This window comes from Nannospalax galili, unplaced genomic scaffold (genome assembly GCF_000622305.1).
Source record: "Nannospalax galili isolate Female #2095 unplaced genomic scaffold, S.galili_v1.0 scaffold619, whole genome shotgun sequence".
NCBI lineage: Eukaryota > Metazoa > Chordata > Mammalia > Rodentia > Spalacidae > Nannospalax > Nannospalax galili.
The window spans coordinates 384,139-398,514 of record NW_008344186.1 but is presented as its reverse complement, the minus strand read 5'-3'; the positions used below and the strand labels follow the sequence as shown (position 1 = coordinate 398,514).

The 14,376-nt window shown below is 46.2% G+C and overlaps 1 protein-coding gene across 1 annotated transcript in view; it reads right to left on the bottom strand.

Annotated features, from left to right (window-relative positions):
• Positions 1 to 14,078, bottom strand: part of Adarb1 (adenosine deaminase RNA specific B1) — a 139,641-nt gene extending 125,563 nt beyond the window's left edge. The window contains exon 1 of the mRNA XM_008840430.3: positions 13,897 to 14,078. The gene's annotated coding sequence lies outside the window, so the exon portion shown is untranslated. The remainder of the gene's footprint in view (positions 1 to 13,896) is intronic.
• Between the last annotated feature and the right edge of the window lie 298 nt (positions 14,079 to 14,376).

The following is a 14,376-nucleotide window of genomic DNA, read 5'->3' as shown; positions in this document are numbered from 1 at the left end:
CACTCACTCAAGACAGAGGACAAATATGGGAGTTATTCAAGCCAAAAGTGGGGCACCATGGTGACACAGGTCAGCACCAGTCACCCACAGAGGTAGGAGCACTGACCTGACAACACCAGACTGGCTCTGGGAATGGTCAGGTGATTATACCAGCAGGGAAGCCTTGTGCATGCTCAGGCCCAGCTCCTACCCACTTCCCACCAACGTCACACTTTTGGTAATGCTGTCAACCAGCTGACAGCACGCTGGTGCATAAAATAAAAAATATAATCTACAAAAATTGCCCAATACTCCATATTAGGCTTTTTCACCTGTCTTGAAAGCCAGATGTTACATATTTACATCACTAGATATATTGTGAAACCTAGAAACCACATCTCAAAAAGAATGAAAAAGCTCAAGGGCTAGGAGTGGGAAGAGCTTCATTTTAAAGAAGTAGAAGGTATTAAATAGCAAATGTATGTAGTGTATTAAAAGCAGAGTTTTCCTCAGTGTAGGAACGTTTAACACATCAGAAAATCCACTATGAACTTCTCTGTGTCGAGAAATTGGGGGGGGAGCATGACTATCTCAACAGATGCAGAGGTCGCAAGCAGTAAGTTCTGTAGCTGTTCATGACAATGACTCTAAAGAGTCCTCACAATTGGGAAAAGAAGGTAACTTGCTGCAAATGAACAAGCACAGAACAACCCAACAACCCCACACTTAATGACAACACGAAAGGACTGTATGAGAGGTGAGGGCCAGAGATGCAGCCTGCTCACCACCACTGCTATCCACCACTGCTATCCACATGGTGTGTGCTAACCAGGCTTTAGGCAATTAATAATGCCATAACTAGGCATCAGATGTCATAAGTAGGCCTTATGCTCACAGTATGATACTCTGTGTAGAAGCCAGGAGACCTAACTGACAAGCTGTGGTCATAATCACATCCAAAATCACAGCAATAAAAGTCAGTGGAAGATAACTGAAGAGACTTCCATTTTGATGATGCTTGGCCTGGGCCAAGGGCACACCACTCACAGATAGCGGCCAGCACATTAGGCCAACCTCGACCTACAGAAAAAAAAAAATTAATGCCATATAAATCAGCTAAATGTGAAAGGCAAAACACAACAACTAGAAGAAATGAAAGAAAATGGCTATTGATACAGATGTTCTTAGATGGAACTCAATGCCCAAAAGACATAAAGGAAAAGACCAACACATTTAGCTGTATAAAAAATTTTAACCTCTTTTTGGATTAAAGGAAAGGAAAGGAGGGAAGGAAGGAGGGATTAAGGAAGGGAACCAAACCCAAAGATCAAGAAAGGAGCTAACAAAGGAAAATACTCCTGCCCCACTGGGAAGCAGACACTTGATGGCACTTCTATATTTGGGTCAGCTGAGGGTTCAGTTGGTGGGGGGGTACTCCTGCCTCTTGCAGTTGGTACCAGCACAGATGTGAAGGACATCTGAAGAGTGCCACACACAACATCCAGAGAGTCAAGAAGGATTTCCAGGAGGAGCATACTGAAGATTTCTTACTGAAAGGCCCCGAGCTCTCCCTCAGCAGCACGGGACTAAAAGCTGGGTACAGAAACAAGGTGGAAAAGCTGGGTACAGAAACAAGGTGGAGGCAGTTTCCCTGCCATTGCTACCCGTAGATCAGCATTTTTTGGGTGTGTTCTCTCCTATGCTTTCTTTCTCAACTTCTATTTTGAAGTTGTAGACTTACAGGAAGACTGGAAAAGCATGCAAAGGGCCCACACACACCCTTCACCCCACTTCTCCCAAAAGCAGAAGCACAGGTTGGTACGCTGTGAGCTCTGGGAGGGAATGGGTGTGGAACTGTCAAACTGGGCAGTAAACTCTGATGTGGTACCACTAGCCACACCATCAACCTTATTTGATTCTGGTGTACTGCAGCTTTCCACTAGCCCTGTCTGTCCAGGCTCCTGGCCAGCATTCCATTCTGTATCTAGCAACTGTGGTTCCTCAGTGCCCTCTAAGCACAACCTGGATCCCCAGCCTTCCTTTTCTCCTGAACTGGATGCTTTAGAAGAACCCTGCTCGAACACTGACAGGTAGCCCCTGCTGGAGCAGGCTGAGTTTCCTCCCGATTAGTCAGTGACCATGTTTGTGCAGGCACTAGAGACGACATGATGCAGTCAGGCTTGCTGCAGGTCAGGTCAGGTGAGCACTATCTATTGCCTTTCTCTACTCTAAAGTTACTAGTTTTCCCCTTTTAATAAATAAACAACTTGAGGTAGAGATGCTCTGAGGCAAGATAAATATCCTGTTTCTCCTCCAAATTTGCCCACTAAGCACCTACCCCTGGAGCCCCTGCCCTGGGACCCCTGGCACAGTGACTGTGGTATTTGCCTGTAGTGGCTGCTTGGCCCTCATTCCTTCTACACTGACTGGCATTCCTCCATGAGAGCTGCCCTTTCCCCCATGTCTGTCCAACTGTTTATATCAGTAGGGAAACGGACACTTATTTTACTCTATGGACTATTCATTATTCCCTTGCTTTGGTTTCCAGGGGCTTCTTTGGGCTGACTCCAGAGCCCTTCTTCTCCTCCTGACACCATCTCAGAGACATCTTCTATGAGCAACAGTACAGCATTTGCAGGTACACCTACTGCTGCTGGGAGTTACTGTTTCTGGTCTTCCCATAGACCTGTGTGGGATCACCTGCACCGCTTGGTACCTGACTCCAACCCAACATCCCCTTCCAGCCCTCCTGTCCTTATCTGAAATGTCCTGGGCAAGGGGAGTCCTGGCTTTTGTTATCCACTGTGATCTGCCTGTGTTCAATCTCATATACCTTAGTACAGCCTCATATAGCTAGTCCTCGACCCTTGAGAAACAAATTTATCAGGACAGAACGGCATTTTATTCACTCTTCTGGCTTTATTCTTGAAGAATGTGGTCGATGCACTGTTCCCTCAGCTGCCTTGCTGTGTCTCTGTATGTTTTGCTCTGCAGTGTGATATGTGTGTCTCTCTACTTGTGTCCTATATGGGGTCATCCTGTATCCTGGCTGACGTTAATGATCTACTTCATTTTGGGCACATTAAGCATCTGTGTCTCCAAGGGCTGGGCTGGGCTGCACTAAATGTGTGCTGCAGCAGTACAGGGCTCCCAGCCCTTCCCTCAGCCACTTCTACACCCTGTTCCTCCATTCCCACGTCTCCTTGCACAAGCACACAGCCATCATGTGTGCCCACATGAAAGTAGCACACCAAACAGTCATACCCAGCATGTCCTGAAAACTGTCACAAGCCAGTCCCACTGTGGTGGTCCTACTCTTCAAGCCCCTCCTACATATGACTGCCTAGGTGGTACATATGCATCTTCACATTATTGGGGATGTGTCTTTAAGGAGACTCCTAGAAGTGAAGCTGCTAGGTCAGAGGTAACTATCTATGTGGTTTTGTGTACTGAATGTGGTTTTTATTATGCTCAACCTATTTCATTGATCTCCTCTTCTGATGAGGAAAAAAACCCACAAATACTGTGAGCAAGTAACTCTGCTAAGGACCCAATATAAGAATGCCACCTTGCCAGGCATGGTGGTGCACGCCTGTAGTCTCAGCACTTGGGAGGCAGAGGCGGGTGGATCTCTGTGAGTTTAAGGCCAGCCTGGTCTACATAGGAAGGGCATCTATTGGATACTAACAGAGTTGCCTGTGGTAGTTGGATATATGAATCTGGCCTATAATCCTAGAGCTTGTGAGTCTGGGTAAGAGATGGGGTCAGTCTAGCTACATAGTTGCAGCCCAGCTGGGGCTACAGGGAGACCTTGTCTCAAAAAAAAAAAAAAAAAAAAAGAAAAGAAAAGAAAAGAAAAGAAACCTACATAGCCTCTGCTCAACATTATGGCCAAGATATTTCATCCTGGAAGCAAGTGGGGTACACAGTGCAGACAAAGCCTCAGAAGAAAGCCATGGGAAACCAGTCTACCTAACAGAAATGGAAAAGCATGTCCACACCTAGAGACACTGTACTAAAGTTCAAAGTAGTATCATCTGAAATAGTCACAAAGTGGAAAGAGCCCAAAGTCCATCTCTGGTGAGGCCTATCCAGGATGTGCTACATCCATGCAAGGAAGCAGCAGACCACTGCAAGCTTGCAGTGTGAGTGAACCTTGGAAGCATGTGAGGGAACTACGCTGTCTTCGGAAGTCTACCCAGGACCCAACTCCACTCTGATCAAAGGCCAGCATGTAGACGGCCCATGGGGTGAAATGGAAATAACTAGGGACATTCTGGGCAATGGGAAGGCTTGAATCTGGATGGTAACGCTATTGCCACAACACAGACGTGCAAGAAAATTGCCCAATTGTGCACCTGTGGGGTATGGGGGTTTCATGGCTACTGAGCAAGACAAAAACAAGCAGAGCCTCCTAAGTCCCTGTCTACCTTTTATGTTTTGTCCCATCTTCCCAGAGCACTCTGAAAAGATGAACTTTCAGACATAATTTGATCCTACTTGCAATCTGCACTGCTTACTTCAGCAGTCAATAAGATCAGGAAAATATCCAGATCAATTCCTGGATAGAATGTGAAGAGGCGCCAGGTTGGCCTCATGTCCACATGCTACCCTGTCCTGGTTTCACATACTGCCAGCAATGTCTGGTGAATCCTAGAACTCAGAATTACTGATGAGAAAAAGGGAAACTTCCTTCTGCTCCAGCCAAAGCTTTCAGGTATAAACAGACCTAAACTTACTGCATGTGCACCCTTCACGCCCATCCCTCCTGAGCCTGCATGATCCCCACATGAAGAACTGCAGAGAAGCAGAGAGGTTACTTTCATGCTTGGCCTGCACATGAGACAGGTTACACAGCAGCAGCTTTCTTCATGGAAATATAATCATTGTCCTTATACAGTTTCACTAGAGGAATAAAATTAAAGAACAGAAAGCTTTGCTATGAAATGATCAAATATGCCACTCATTCATCTGTATGTCGGCGATAATCATCTACTACATGGTAACAAGAAATGCAGAGGGGAAAAATCCCTACAGTAGACATCAATGCCTCTGCTCCTGGTAGCACTGTGGCACAAATGCCAAAGGACAGCTGGTTAGCAGACTCAGACAGAGGTTTTCCTCGGAGTACTTCCAAAAGCCAGCTGAAGTGTTATGCAAGCAGTTTCTTCACAGCACTGGTGAAATCAAGGCTGAACTCTATGATCCCAATCTTTGTAGCTCTGAAACCCTATGATTCATTCCTCTGAATTCCATGTCTTGTGGAATAAGATGCTTCAGCCTCAGAAACCCTAAACGGCTTTTATCTGGAGCAGTTACCATTCACTGACTGTGTCACCACCTTCTTAGAACTGGGAATTTAAACAACAACATTGCATGAGGCTCTGCAAAAGTTTAGTTTTTTAATGAAAATAAATTTTCAGTGTACTATGAAAGGAAAGATAATCCCTGGAGTGTTCCACAAAGGAACACAATGTTATAACAGAAGCAAACAATAAACCCAAATGCAAAATGATAAATTCAGTTCCAGAATACCAGTTTTGCTGTATTATTATTTTGGGTAGATAGAACCCTGGAAAGTAATCAATCTGTACTCACTGAGATGAACCAACATGCATTTGATGTGACGAATTTTCCTCCTATCTGGAACAGTGTGCACATGAACCGTCAAGTCACTGCACTCTGAACTGTGGCCCAAGCACAGAAGTCTCTCAGAGCCTTTACCTCCATATAGACAGGCTTCAGGCTGTATGCTCAGGCCTAGGACATGAGTAGGTTAACACCAAGAGTTTTCTCCCATTCTTGTTTAAGGTATGGTGAAACAGGGTTTCAGGTCTCGGACCACCCAGGTAATAAGTACCCTTTCCCTGAAGCAGCAGACAGAATCCCACCTGTCTCGTGTGGCCAGGGCACAAATAAGTGATGGGCTCTGTCAATCTGACACCCCCAATAAAACCCCACCTTAAGAGAGAAGAATATGAGGAAGCAGGTGCCTGGAACAAGGGAAGATGCCGAGACAGGAGCTAGAAGGCACCGGCTGGGAGGGCTATGAGGGCAAGCTCCCTGACAGCCTTAAATAAATTCCTTTTCTCAAAAGAACCAACTCACCTAAAGCAGGTTAGCCACTGTGAGATTAGTCTGCTTGGGTTGTACTGTTTAACCAAAAATTAAAAACAAAAGCCAAAAAACCAGCAACAGCAGCAACAACAAAAACCTGTGTTTATGTACACTGCCCATAGCAAAGGCCCAGGAACCTCTATGACTTTCAGGCTTGTTTTCAGGCCTAATTGGTACATGTGTTAATGGCAACTATTTATAACTTTATAATGTTAGAAGAGTGGATAATTAAATCTTAATTATCCTTATCAGTCATGATGAACTCTAAACTCACAGAACCACTAAGTTCAAGAAAATTGACGGCCTGGTCCCTTTGGATCAAAGCATGCAGAAAGGTATTTCCTCATAGAACCAGAGTCTTTTACTTTATCTCCTTCAATCCTGCCCTACACCTGCTCAACACCTAAAACCCATCTCCCAACACTGCACCTCTTTCAACAATCATTGACCCAAGAGGACACCCCGTGATACCTCTGTGCCAAGTGCCAGCCCCGCATGGACTGTGACAGCCAGGACATGAGTGCATATGCGTACCATCAGGTAGGCTTGCACAGGGATTGTATAATCAGTATTTGCTGGACAGCCAAAAGGACAGTGCTCAAACTCTGAGAAAGCACTCTCTGCCTCTTACTTACCACAGCCCCTAGAATGGAACAAACTTTGGGAGCCACCACTGCATCGACCTCATTTCATTCAAGGATCTTGAGGCAGATTTAGAACTAACCTGGGTCTATTTCCCCAAGTCCCCAAATTCTGGAGAACGCTCTGGCTTCTCCTCCACCAGGCAGCTGATATACTGTACTTTCTCCAGTTTTAATTCTTGTAAGCCTCCACAGTTGAATCAAATACATATTCCATTCTATTTAGCTCCTTTTTTTCTGAAACCTCCCAGAACACTCGACTCAGACGCTGTTATCCCTTAAGAGAATGCATTTCAACCACACATTGCCCAAAAGAGTCAAAAATGATGCTGTCAAGGCACAACTATTTTTTTTCAGGATGTGAGCTCCCTCTTTTCAACAGATTAATTTACTATATTGTACTTTGTGATTTTATAACAATTTTGAATGTTTTGTAAATGTTTCTAGTCTACAAAGAAAAGCAAGGAAGTCTGGAGATAACAGACATATGGGGCATAAATATATGACCAATTCAGCAAGTACAGTAGGATGTGGGGTGCAGCATGTAAGGCACAAAACATACTTTCAGAGAGGCAGACCACTTCCTCAACTTGGGCTCTATCACTTACCACCTACAGAAAAACTAAGTAAAAGTCACTCCTTCATTCAGCAAGACTCAGGAGAACCTGTCAGCTGCCAGGCATTGTTCTGAGCCTCAACACAGTCAGTTCTGCCTTCCAGAGACTCCTACCCAGAGGCTTCTATTCTGCCAGGTAGTTGTATGTGGAGGGAAGGAATACGGGGTGGGGCAGATGGTAAAGATAACCAGAGGGGTGACAGGCACACACTCATTAAGGTGTGTGGAACCAAGTGAGGGCTGGCTGGGGTCAATGACCTGAGGCTGAGTGCACATGGGGGTGGGGGTGGGGTGACAGACTGGAGAAGACTGAGATGATGTGTCTTGTATTAAGAACTCAGACCTGGTTGCTGGTCAAGAACAGACTGAAGGGGACACACAGTGGAAAAAGGAAATCTGACAGGTAGCCACACAGGGGAGCAGTGAAAAGGAATGGTGGCTGTCCCATGTAACAGTGTCCTCCACAGATCAGCATGAGGATCAAACGAGATTAAATTCACACACAGTAAGAGCTTAATAACTGTTATCTAAATAATATCCAGCTTTCCCAAGAAGTCACTGAGCCTCTTAGCATTAGTTTCCTGATCGGTCTGAAAAATCAAAGGCCATGAGACCTCCTATAAAGGACGGCTGTGCGGAGTAACTGACCCCAGTTTAAGGATCCCCTTCCTGAGAGGCAGCAGTTGTATGGATTTAAACCTTAAGAACTGATTTACAGACAACATATATTTCAAAGACTATTTAAGTATAAATAAATACTTCACGTCATATACCAGTAAGTGATCTGACACAAAATGTCTGCCATTAAAGACTCTTCAGGCTAGACCCTTCTGGTCCTTAGCATCTTTGTATCATCACCATCACTCAGAGTTACAAGAGTTTCCTAACCCTAGTGTAGCTCTCCCTTTGCTCACCCTCCCATCTCTCTCTCTCTCTCTCTCTCTCTCTCTCTCTCTCTCTCTCTCTCTCTCTCTCACACACACACCACACACACACACACACACATACACACTCACACTAGTGTTTAGTCACAATTCCTGGCTCCCTCCCCAGTGCAGACCACAGAAAATAGTTTCTCTTCTCCAGGGCAGGTCACAGAAACTGTACTCTCCCCAACCTTTCCCTGACCTATAGTGTCTAACAGTAGATAAGACCCATTTCCAAAGGGAGGAAGGAATCCTCTATTAAGAAGCCAAGAAATGGCCAGCAAGATGGCTCAGCAAGTCAAAGTATTTGTAATTCAGGTCTGATAACATAGGCTTAATTTCCAGAACCAATGGTAGAAGAAGAAAACCAACTCCCAAAAGTTGTCCTGACCTCCACATTCCAGTAGCACTCAGATACCCACTCCCCAACAACAAAAATAGTAATTATAATGACAAAATTTTAAATGTAAAACATGGGGGAGGGGCTGGAGAGATGGCTCAGCGGTTATGAACACTGGCTGTTCTTGCAGAAGACCTGGGTTCAAATCCCAGCACCCACATGGCAGCTAACAACTGTCCATAACTCCAGTCCCAGGGGATCCAACAGCCTCTTCTGACCTCCACGGGCATTGCACGACATGGGTGCACTTACCTATGTGCAGGCAATACACGCATACACATAAAATTTAAAAAATAAAAATTAAAAAAAAACAAAAAACATAGGGGGATGAGTCCCTACCCCTGAGGAGCTATTGATAGTTGGTGGCTTCTGGGAGAAGGCGAGAGAAAGGCAGTGTGTGTGTGTGTGTGTGTGTGTGTGTGTGTGTGTGTGTGTGTGTTTTGTTTTTGAGACAGGGTCTCACTATGTAGCCCTGGCTGGCCTGGAACTCCCTATGCCCCTATGTAGACCAGGCTGGCCTGGAACTCACAGAGATCCACCTGCCTCCTGAATGCTGGGATTAAAGGTGTGCACCACCATATCCCATACCTGCTCAAGGCAGGCTGGTCCTCTGGTGGGTTGACCATGCTCCAATGGATGGCCACAAAACAAACAAACAAAAAACCAAACAAAAAAACAAAGTGGACAGGAAGTTGGGAGGGAATGAGCATGTATGGGATGGATCTGGGAAGAGCTAGGGGGAGTAACAGGAATGAATATGATCAAAATACATTGTATGAAATCCTCAAAGAATTAATAAAAGGGGCCTTGGGAGGAAGCCTGCCAAGAAGAGAAAAGGGAAGAAAATTTAGTGTGACAATGTCGCACGCCTTTAGTCCCAGCACTCAGGAGTCAGAGGCAGGTGTATCTCTGTGAGTTTGAGGCCAGCCTGGTCTACATAGTGAGTTCTAGGCCAGCTGGGGCTACAAGGAGACCCTCTCTCAAAAAGACCAAATGTATGTGTGTGTGTGTGTGTGTGTGTGTGTGTGTGTGTGTTTGTGTGTAACAAAATTTTAAGAAACAGAGGGAGATTAAAACAAAAAAGAAACCAAGAAGGCTGAACAGACAGGCCTTGCTAGGCTCTCACACAGGCTACTAGAGTCACACTAAACAGTGAACAGGCACTAGGGAAAGGCAGTGGTGGCTATAGGATGGGGTACAGAGCTGCTAGACAGCACCCCCCCGACCCCATGGTGGCTCACAGATGAGGAACAGGAACTTCCATGTGCTAGAAAGCACCATAGGGACAAAGTTCCTGTGCTCAAGACCCTTCCAGACTTGTCCTGGGAAACTCTTCCCAGGCTGCTTGTTTGTGTGCTTCAAATGTCCTTTGTAAGAACTGCAAGTGTGAGTAAAGCGTCTCCCTGGGTTCTGGGAGACGCTCTGAGGAGGGGCTCACAGCTGCCGGAGTTCTAGAGGCCCAGGCTAAAGACAGTGTCTGAAGTGGAGGCTATCTTAAGGAGAGAGCCCTCAGCCTGCAGGACTGGTTGTGTTCCAAGTAGACAGTGTCAGGATTGAACTGGATCAGAGGACACTGCTGATACCTGCTGCAGAGCTGACTGCTATGTGCAAAGAAAAATCTCACTGCCTTCTGAGGTCACAGAAAGGATTGTGTTGAGAGGGTGAAGTGGGAGAAGCCGAGTCTCAGTTGGTATCTTCTCAGTCTCCCCACTTCCCCCTCCCTCATCCATCATCAAGGTTCATGTCGTCTACATTTTCTCTGCCTCCACCCTGTACTGTGTGAAAGCCCCAACCCCTGCTTAAAAGACCTGTCCTGCCTATATGACCTGAGCCTACATGAGCCTCAGCCTCACCTTCCAACCTTCAGCTGGACAGTGCTATGGATCCCTCCACTGAAGGACGACAGTATGTGACAACACGTGGCTTCCTCTACCAACCAGGTGATCTCTGGCTGTTTCTTTACCACACCTTCAAGAGAAAGGTCCTCTTGCCCTCTGCTGGCACAGCCTCATTACCCTCCAGTCTTCCCAAATAACCACACTCATGTAGGGGAATCTAGCATGAGGATCTCAGGAACACATCTTTCTGGTAACTCACAGATACAATAACTTTGAAATACAGCATCTATCATGTTTTGCTTAGTGTCCTTCCCTGAAGCATCAGCCCAGAAGTAGAGGCCCTCTCCTTTTCCCTGCCCCACCCCACCACATACATAAAGCAGGCTCCTAGCAAAGCCTGCCTGCTTCCAGAGTAATGGTGAAAACTATGCACTGCATGGGGAAGGCTTCTGAGCATCACCCTACACTGGACCACTGAGAACAAAGGCATTTCTAACTCCATAACCTAAACAGTCAAACAGCTACAAAGGAAACAAATCAAAACTCATGCAGGTAAGATATGTCAGCCTGTGAGCAGATTTATAAACCAACCATCAATATAAATGTCAGCAACCACGATGTAGCCCTCCTCTGGGGCAGGAGGTGAGTACATCCCTAATGCAAAGTTGGCATTTCCTCTAAAGCTTCCACATGCCAGGTCTTCTGAGCAGAGCTAGATTTGGTGAACAAGGGTGCCAGCTCTCCTTCTACTGAGGACACTTAGAGGCAAGGGAACTTTCTTTAATAAACAAAAATTCCACTGTTCAAGTGTCTCTCTGTAAAAATGCCACAGGACATGTTCTCTGGGGAGATCCATATCCTAAATCCTAAACCATTCTTCTCGACCAAGGTTAGTATGCACTTTTGAGTGAACTGAGGGTCCTAGGTACACTGGCTGCCTCCCTCCAGGGAGCTGAACCTCCCCTTTCCTCCAGTTCCTGGCACCTTCGCAAGGACTTTGTTCCTGTGTGTTCATTCCAAACGGCTCAAGACCATGCTACCACCACTGAGAGCAAGATACACAGGAGCCACCTCCAGTTTCCGTTCCATCAGTCTGTTCCCCTCTAAATAAAACTCCCCTAAGTAGGCTGGGCATGGTGGTACACACCTTTAATCCCAGCACTTGGGAGGCAGAGGCAGGCGGATCTCTGTGAGTTCAAGGCCAGCCTGGTCTACATAGTGAGTTCCAGGACAGCTGGGGCTACAGGGAGACCCTGTCTCAAAAAGACCAAAAAAAACCAAAAAAACTCCCCTAAGGAGCCATCCACATGTGATGCTCCCAAATGGGTCTCCTCTCCCCAATGCTCCAAAAACCCACCAAGGTCACTGGTGGCCTGCCTCTCAACAAATCCAACTTAAGAGTCACCAGCCCATCTCTCCCCTACCCCTGGAGAATGAAAGCCTCGCCCCCCAACCTCTCATGTCCTAGATTCATGGCCACAGGACCCTCCTGCTTTCCTCCTTCAATAGCCCCCCTTTTTTTTTCTTTGTCTTTTTGAAACAGGGTCTCCCTGTAGCCCCAGCTGTCCTGGAACTCACTATGTAGACCAGGCTGGCCTTGAACTCACAGAGTTCTGCCTGCCTCTGCCTCCCAAGTGCTGGGACTATAGGCGTGTGCTACCACGCCCAGCTAATAGGCCCCTTTTTAAAGGCACTGTCATGTCCCCCTCCCATCAACCCCTTGCCAAAAGTCCCAATCAGTACCTACCTCTGCTCTTCAGTATCCACACTTAACTGCCCAACCTATGCTGAAAAACAGCAGCTATACACAAAGACACCAAAATTTGCATATCTGGCCCAACCTTTTCCTAAGCCTGACCTTGAATTTTCATTCTTATCCAAACCTCTCATTCAGATGACTAATCATAAAAACAATAAGCAGGGCAAACTCTCTTAAGTACTGCTAGTCAGGTACTATTTTAGGCCTTCTATATTAGCTCAGGGTATCGACTCAACAACCATATGAGACACAAGTTCTTATTCTCCCTGACCTAAGGATGAAAAGCTGAAGCACAGATGCATTAAATAGCTAAGCAGTGGCATACTGGCCCACTCTCACATCCCAACCAGTGTGTGGTACAACTGCTGAGGAAGGACACCTCCCAAGCAGTCCCAGACTACACTGTCTAAACCTCAAGCCCCAATCCCTACCCCAAACACATGTCCTACCCAGGCGTCCTACTCACAGATATGATACCACCCCCAAGCTAAAAGTTGGAAGAATCGATTCTAAACAAAAATTGAAATTACATTATTTCCTTACCCTTTCTATGAAAGTGCTATAATAGTCTATGCACAAAGTCTGAATTCTTTCAATGGGTGTCAATGAATGCTAAGTGCTAAGAAAGTGTTGCTATCCTCTAATTGGCACATCTTCTTTTGTCAGCTGTATGAAAACAACTGTGCACCTCAGTTGACGGCATCTTATGTATGCTGAAACACAATAAAGAATCTGACTGTGCTAGCTTTCCCTTTGCTGGGACCCCAGTCTGGTCATCTGGCTTCTACCAGGGACTCTAACTGGTCTCTGCTGACACTTGTGCCTCCAGCAGCAGAGGGGAGGAAAATTCACTATAGGGAGAAGCTGTCTGTGCCACTGACTGACTGACTGACCTCAGACAAGCAAGTCACAGTTCTCTGCTTAGAATCATAGTAACAGGCTGGTGAAACAGTTCAGTAGGTAGAGGGCTTGCACACAGGACTAACGACCCAAGTTCGATCCCAGGACTTCCACACACTTGCCTTACACATGAGAAAGAGAGACAGAGAAAGAGAGAGAGACAGAGACAGATTAAATGAATACTAACTTCAAACAGTAATAACATTCACCTTCTGGACTGTCACAGGAATTATACTCGTTAATATACCTGAAGTATCATGAACAGACTGGCACATCACAAACTCCTAACAACCCACAAGCTCGAATGATTCTTTTAAAAGATAAACCAGGACCGGGTGTGGTGGCACACGCCTGTAGTCCCAGCACTTGGGAGGCAGAGGCAGGCAGATCTCTGTGAGTTCAAGGCCAGCCTGGTCTACATAGTGAGTTCCAGGACAGCTGGGGCTATAGGGAGACCCTGTCTCAAAAAAAGACCAAAAAAAAAAAAAAGATAAACCAATCACATCCATTCCTATTATGTTCAAAACTCTCTAAAAGGGAAAGAGAGGGGGAGCAGGCAGACCAGCCCTCCTAAGGCCTCCCATCACTCTGGGATTAAAAATCTAAATCCCTTACCACAGCCTCTATGAAAGAAGCAGCCCTCCCCCACCTCCAGCCTCATTTCCTGTCACTCTCCCTCCCTCTCTGGCTACAATGGTTCCCTGATGTTCACAGCCTTACCTCAGAGTGCCCTCTGCCTGGAAGGCTGCATCAGGCCATGGCCCAGCACAAATCCCTGCACTCCTTGGACACCTTGCCCTTCAGAGCACACAGATATAGGGTCTTGTTCACCACTCCCTTGGCCCCATAGTGGGAACCCCAGGTGAGCAGGACTACCCTTATCAGGTTCACTAGGACAGCACCTGGAGCATAGGTATCAGAGGAAAAGAAATAAAATCAGTGATCTAGAGCCACACCTTCTACTCCCTTGTTAACAACACCAGGTTCCCCCCAAGCTACTTTCTGAAGCCAAAGCCACTGGCATACTCTGAGGGCACTAAAAGCATAAAGTCAGGGAAAAGCAGCAAGCAATACTAATCAGATCGTTAATTTTTTTTTAAGTAGTAACAACTTGGTATTATTGGTCCTGATAGTATAATGGTGAAGACCTTTGCCAGCCTATCTACTGCACCTTCTCCATCCATGCTCCAAAGAAAAGGT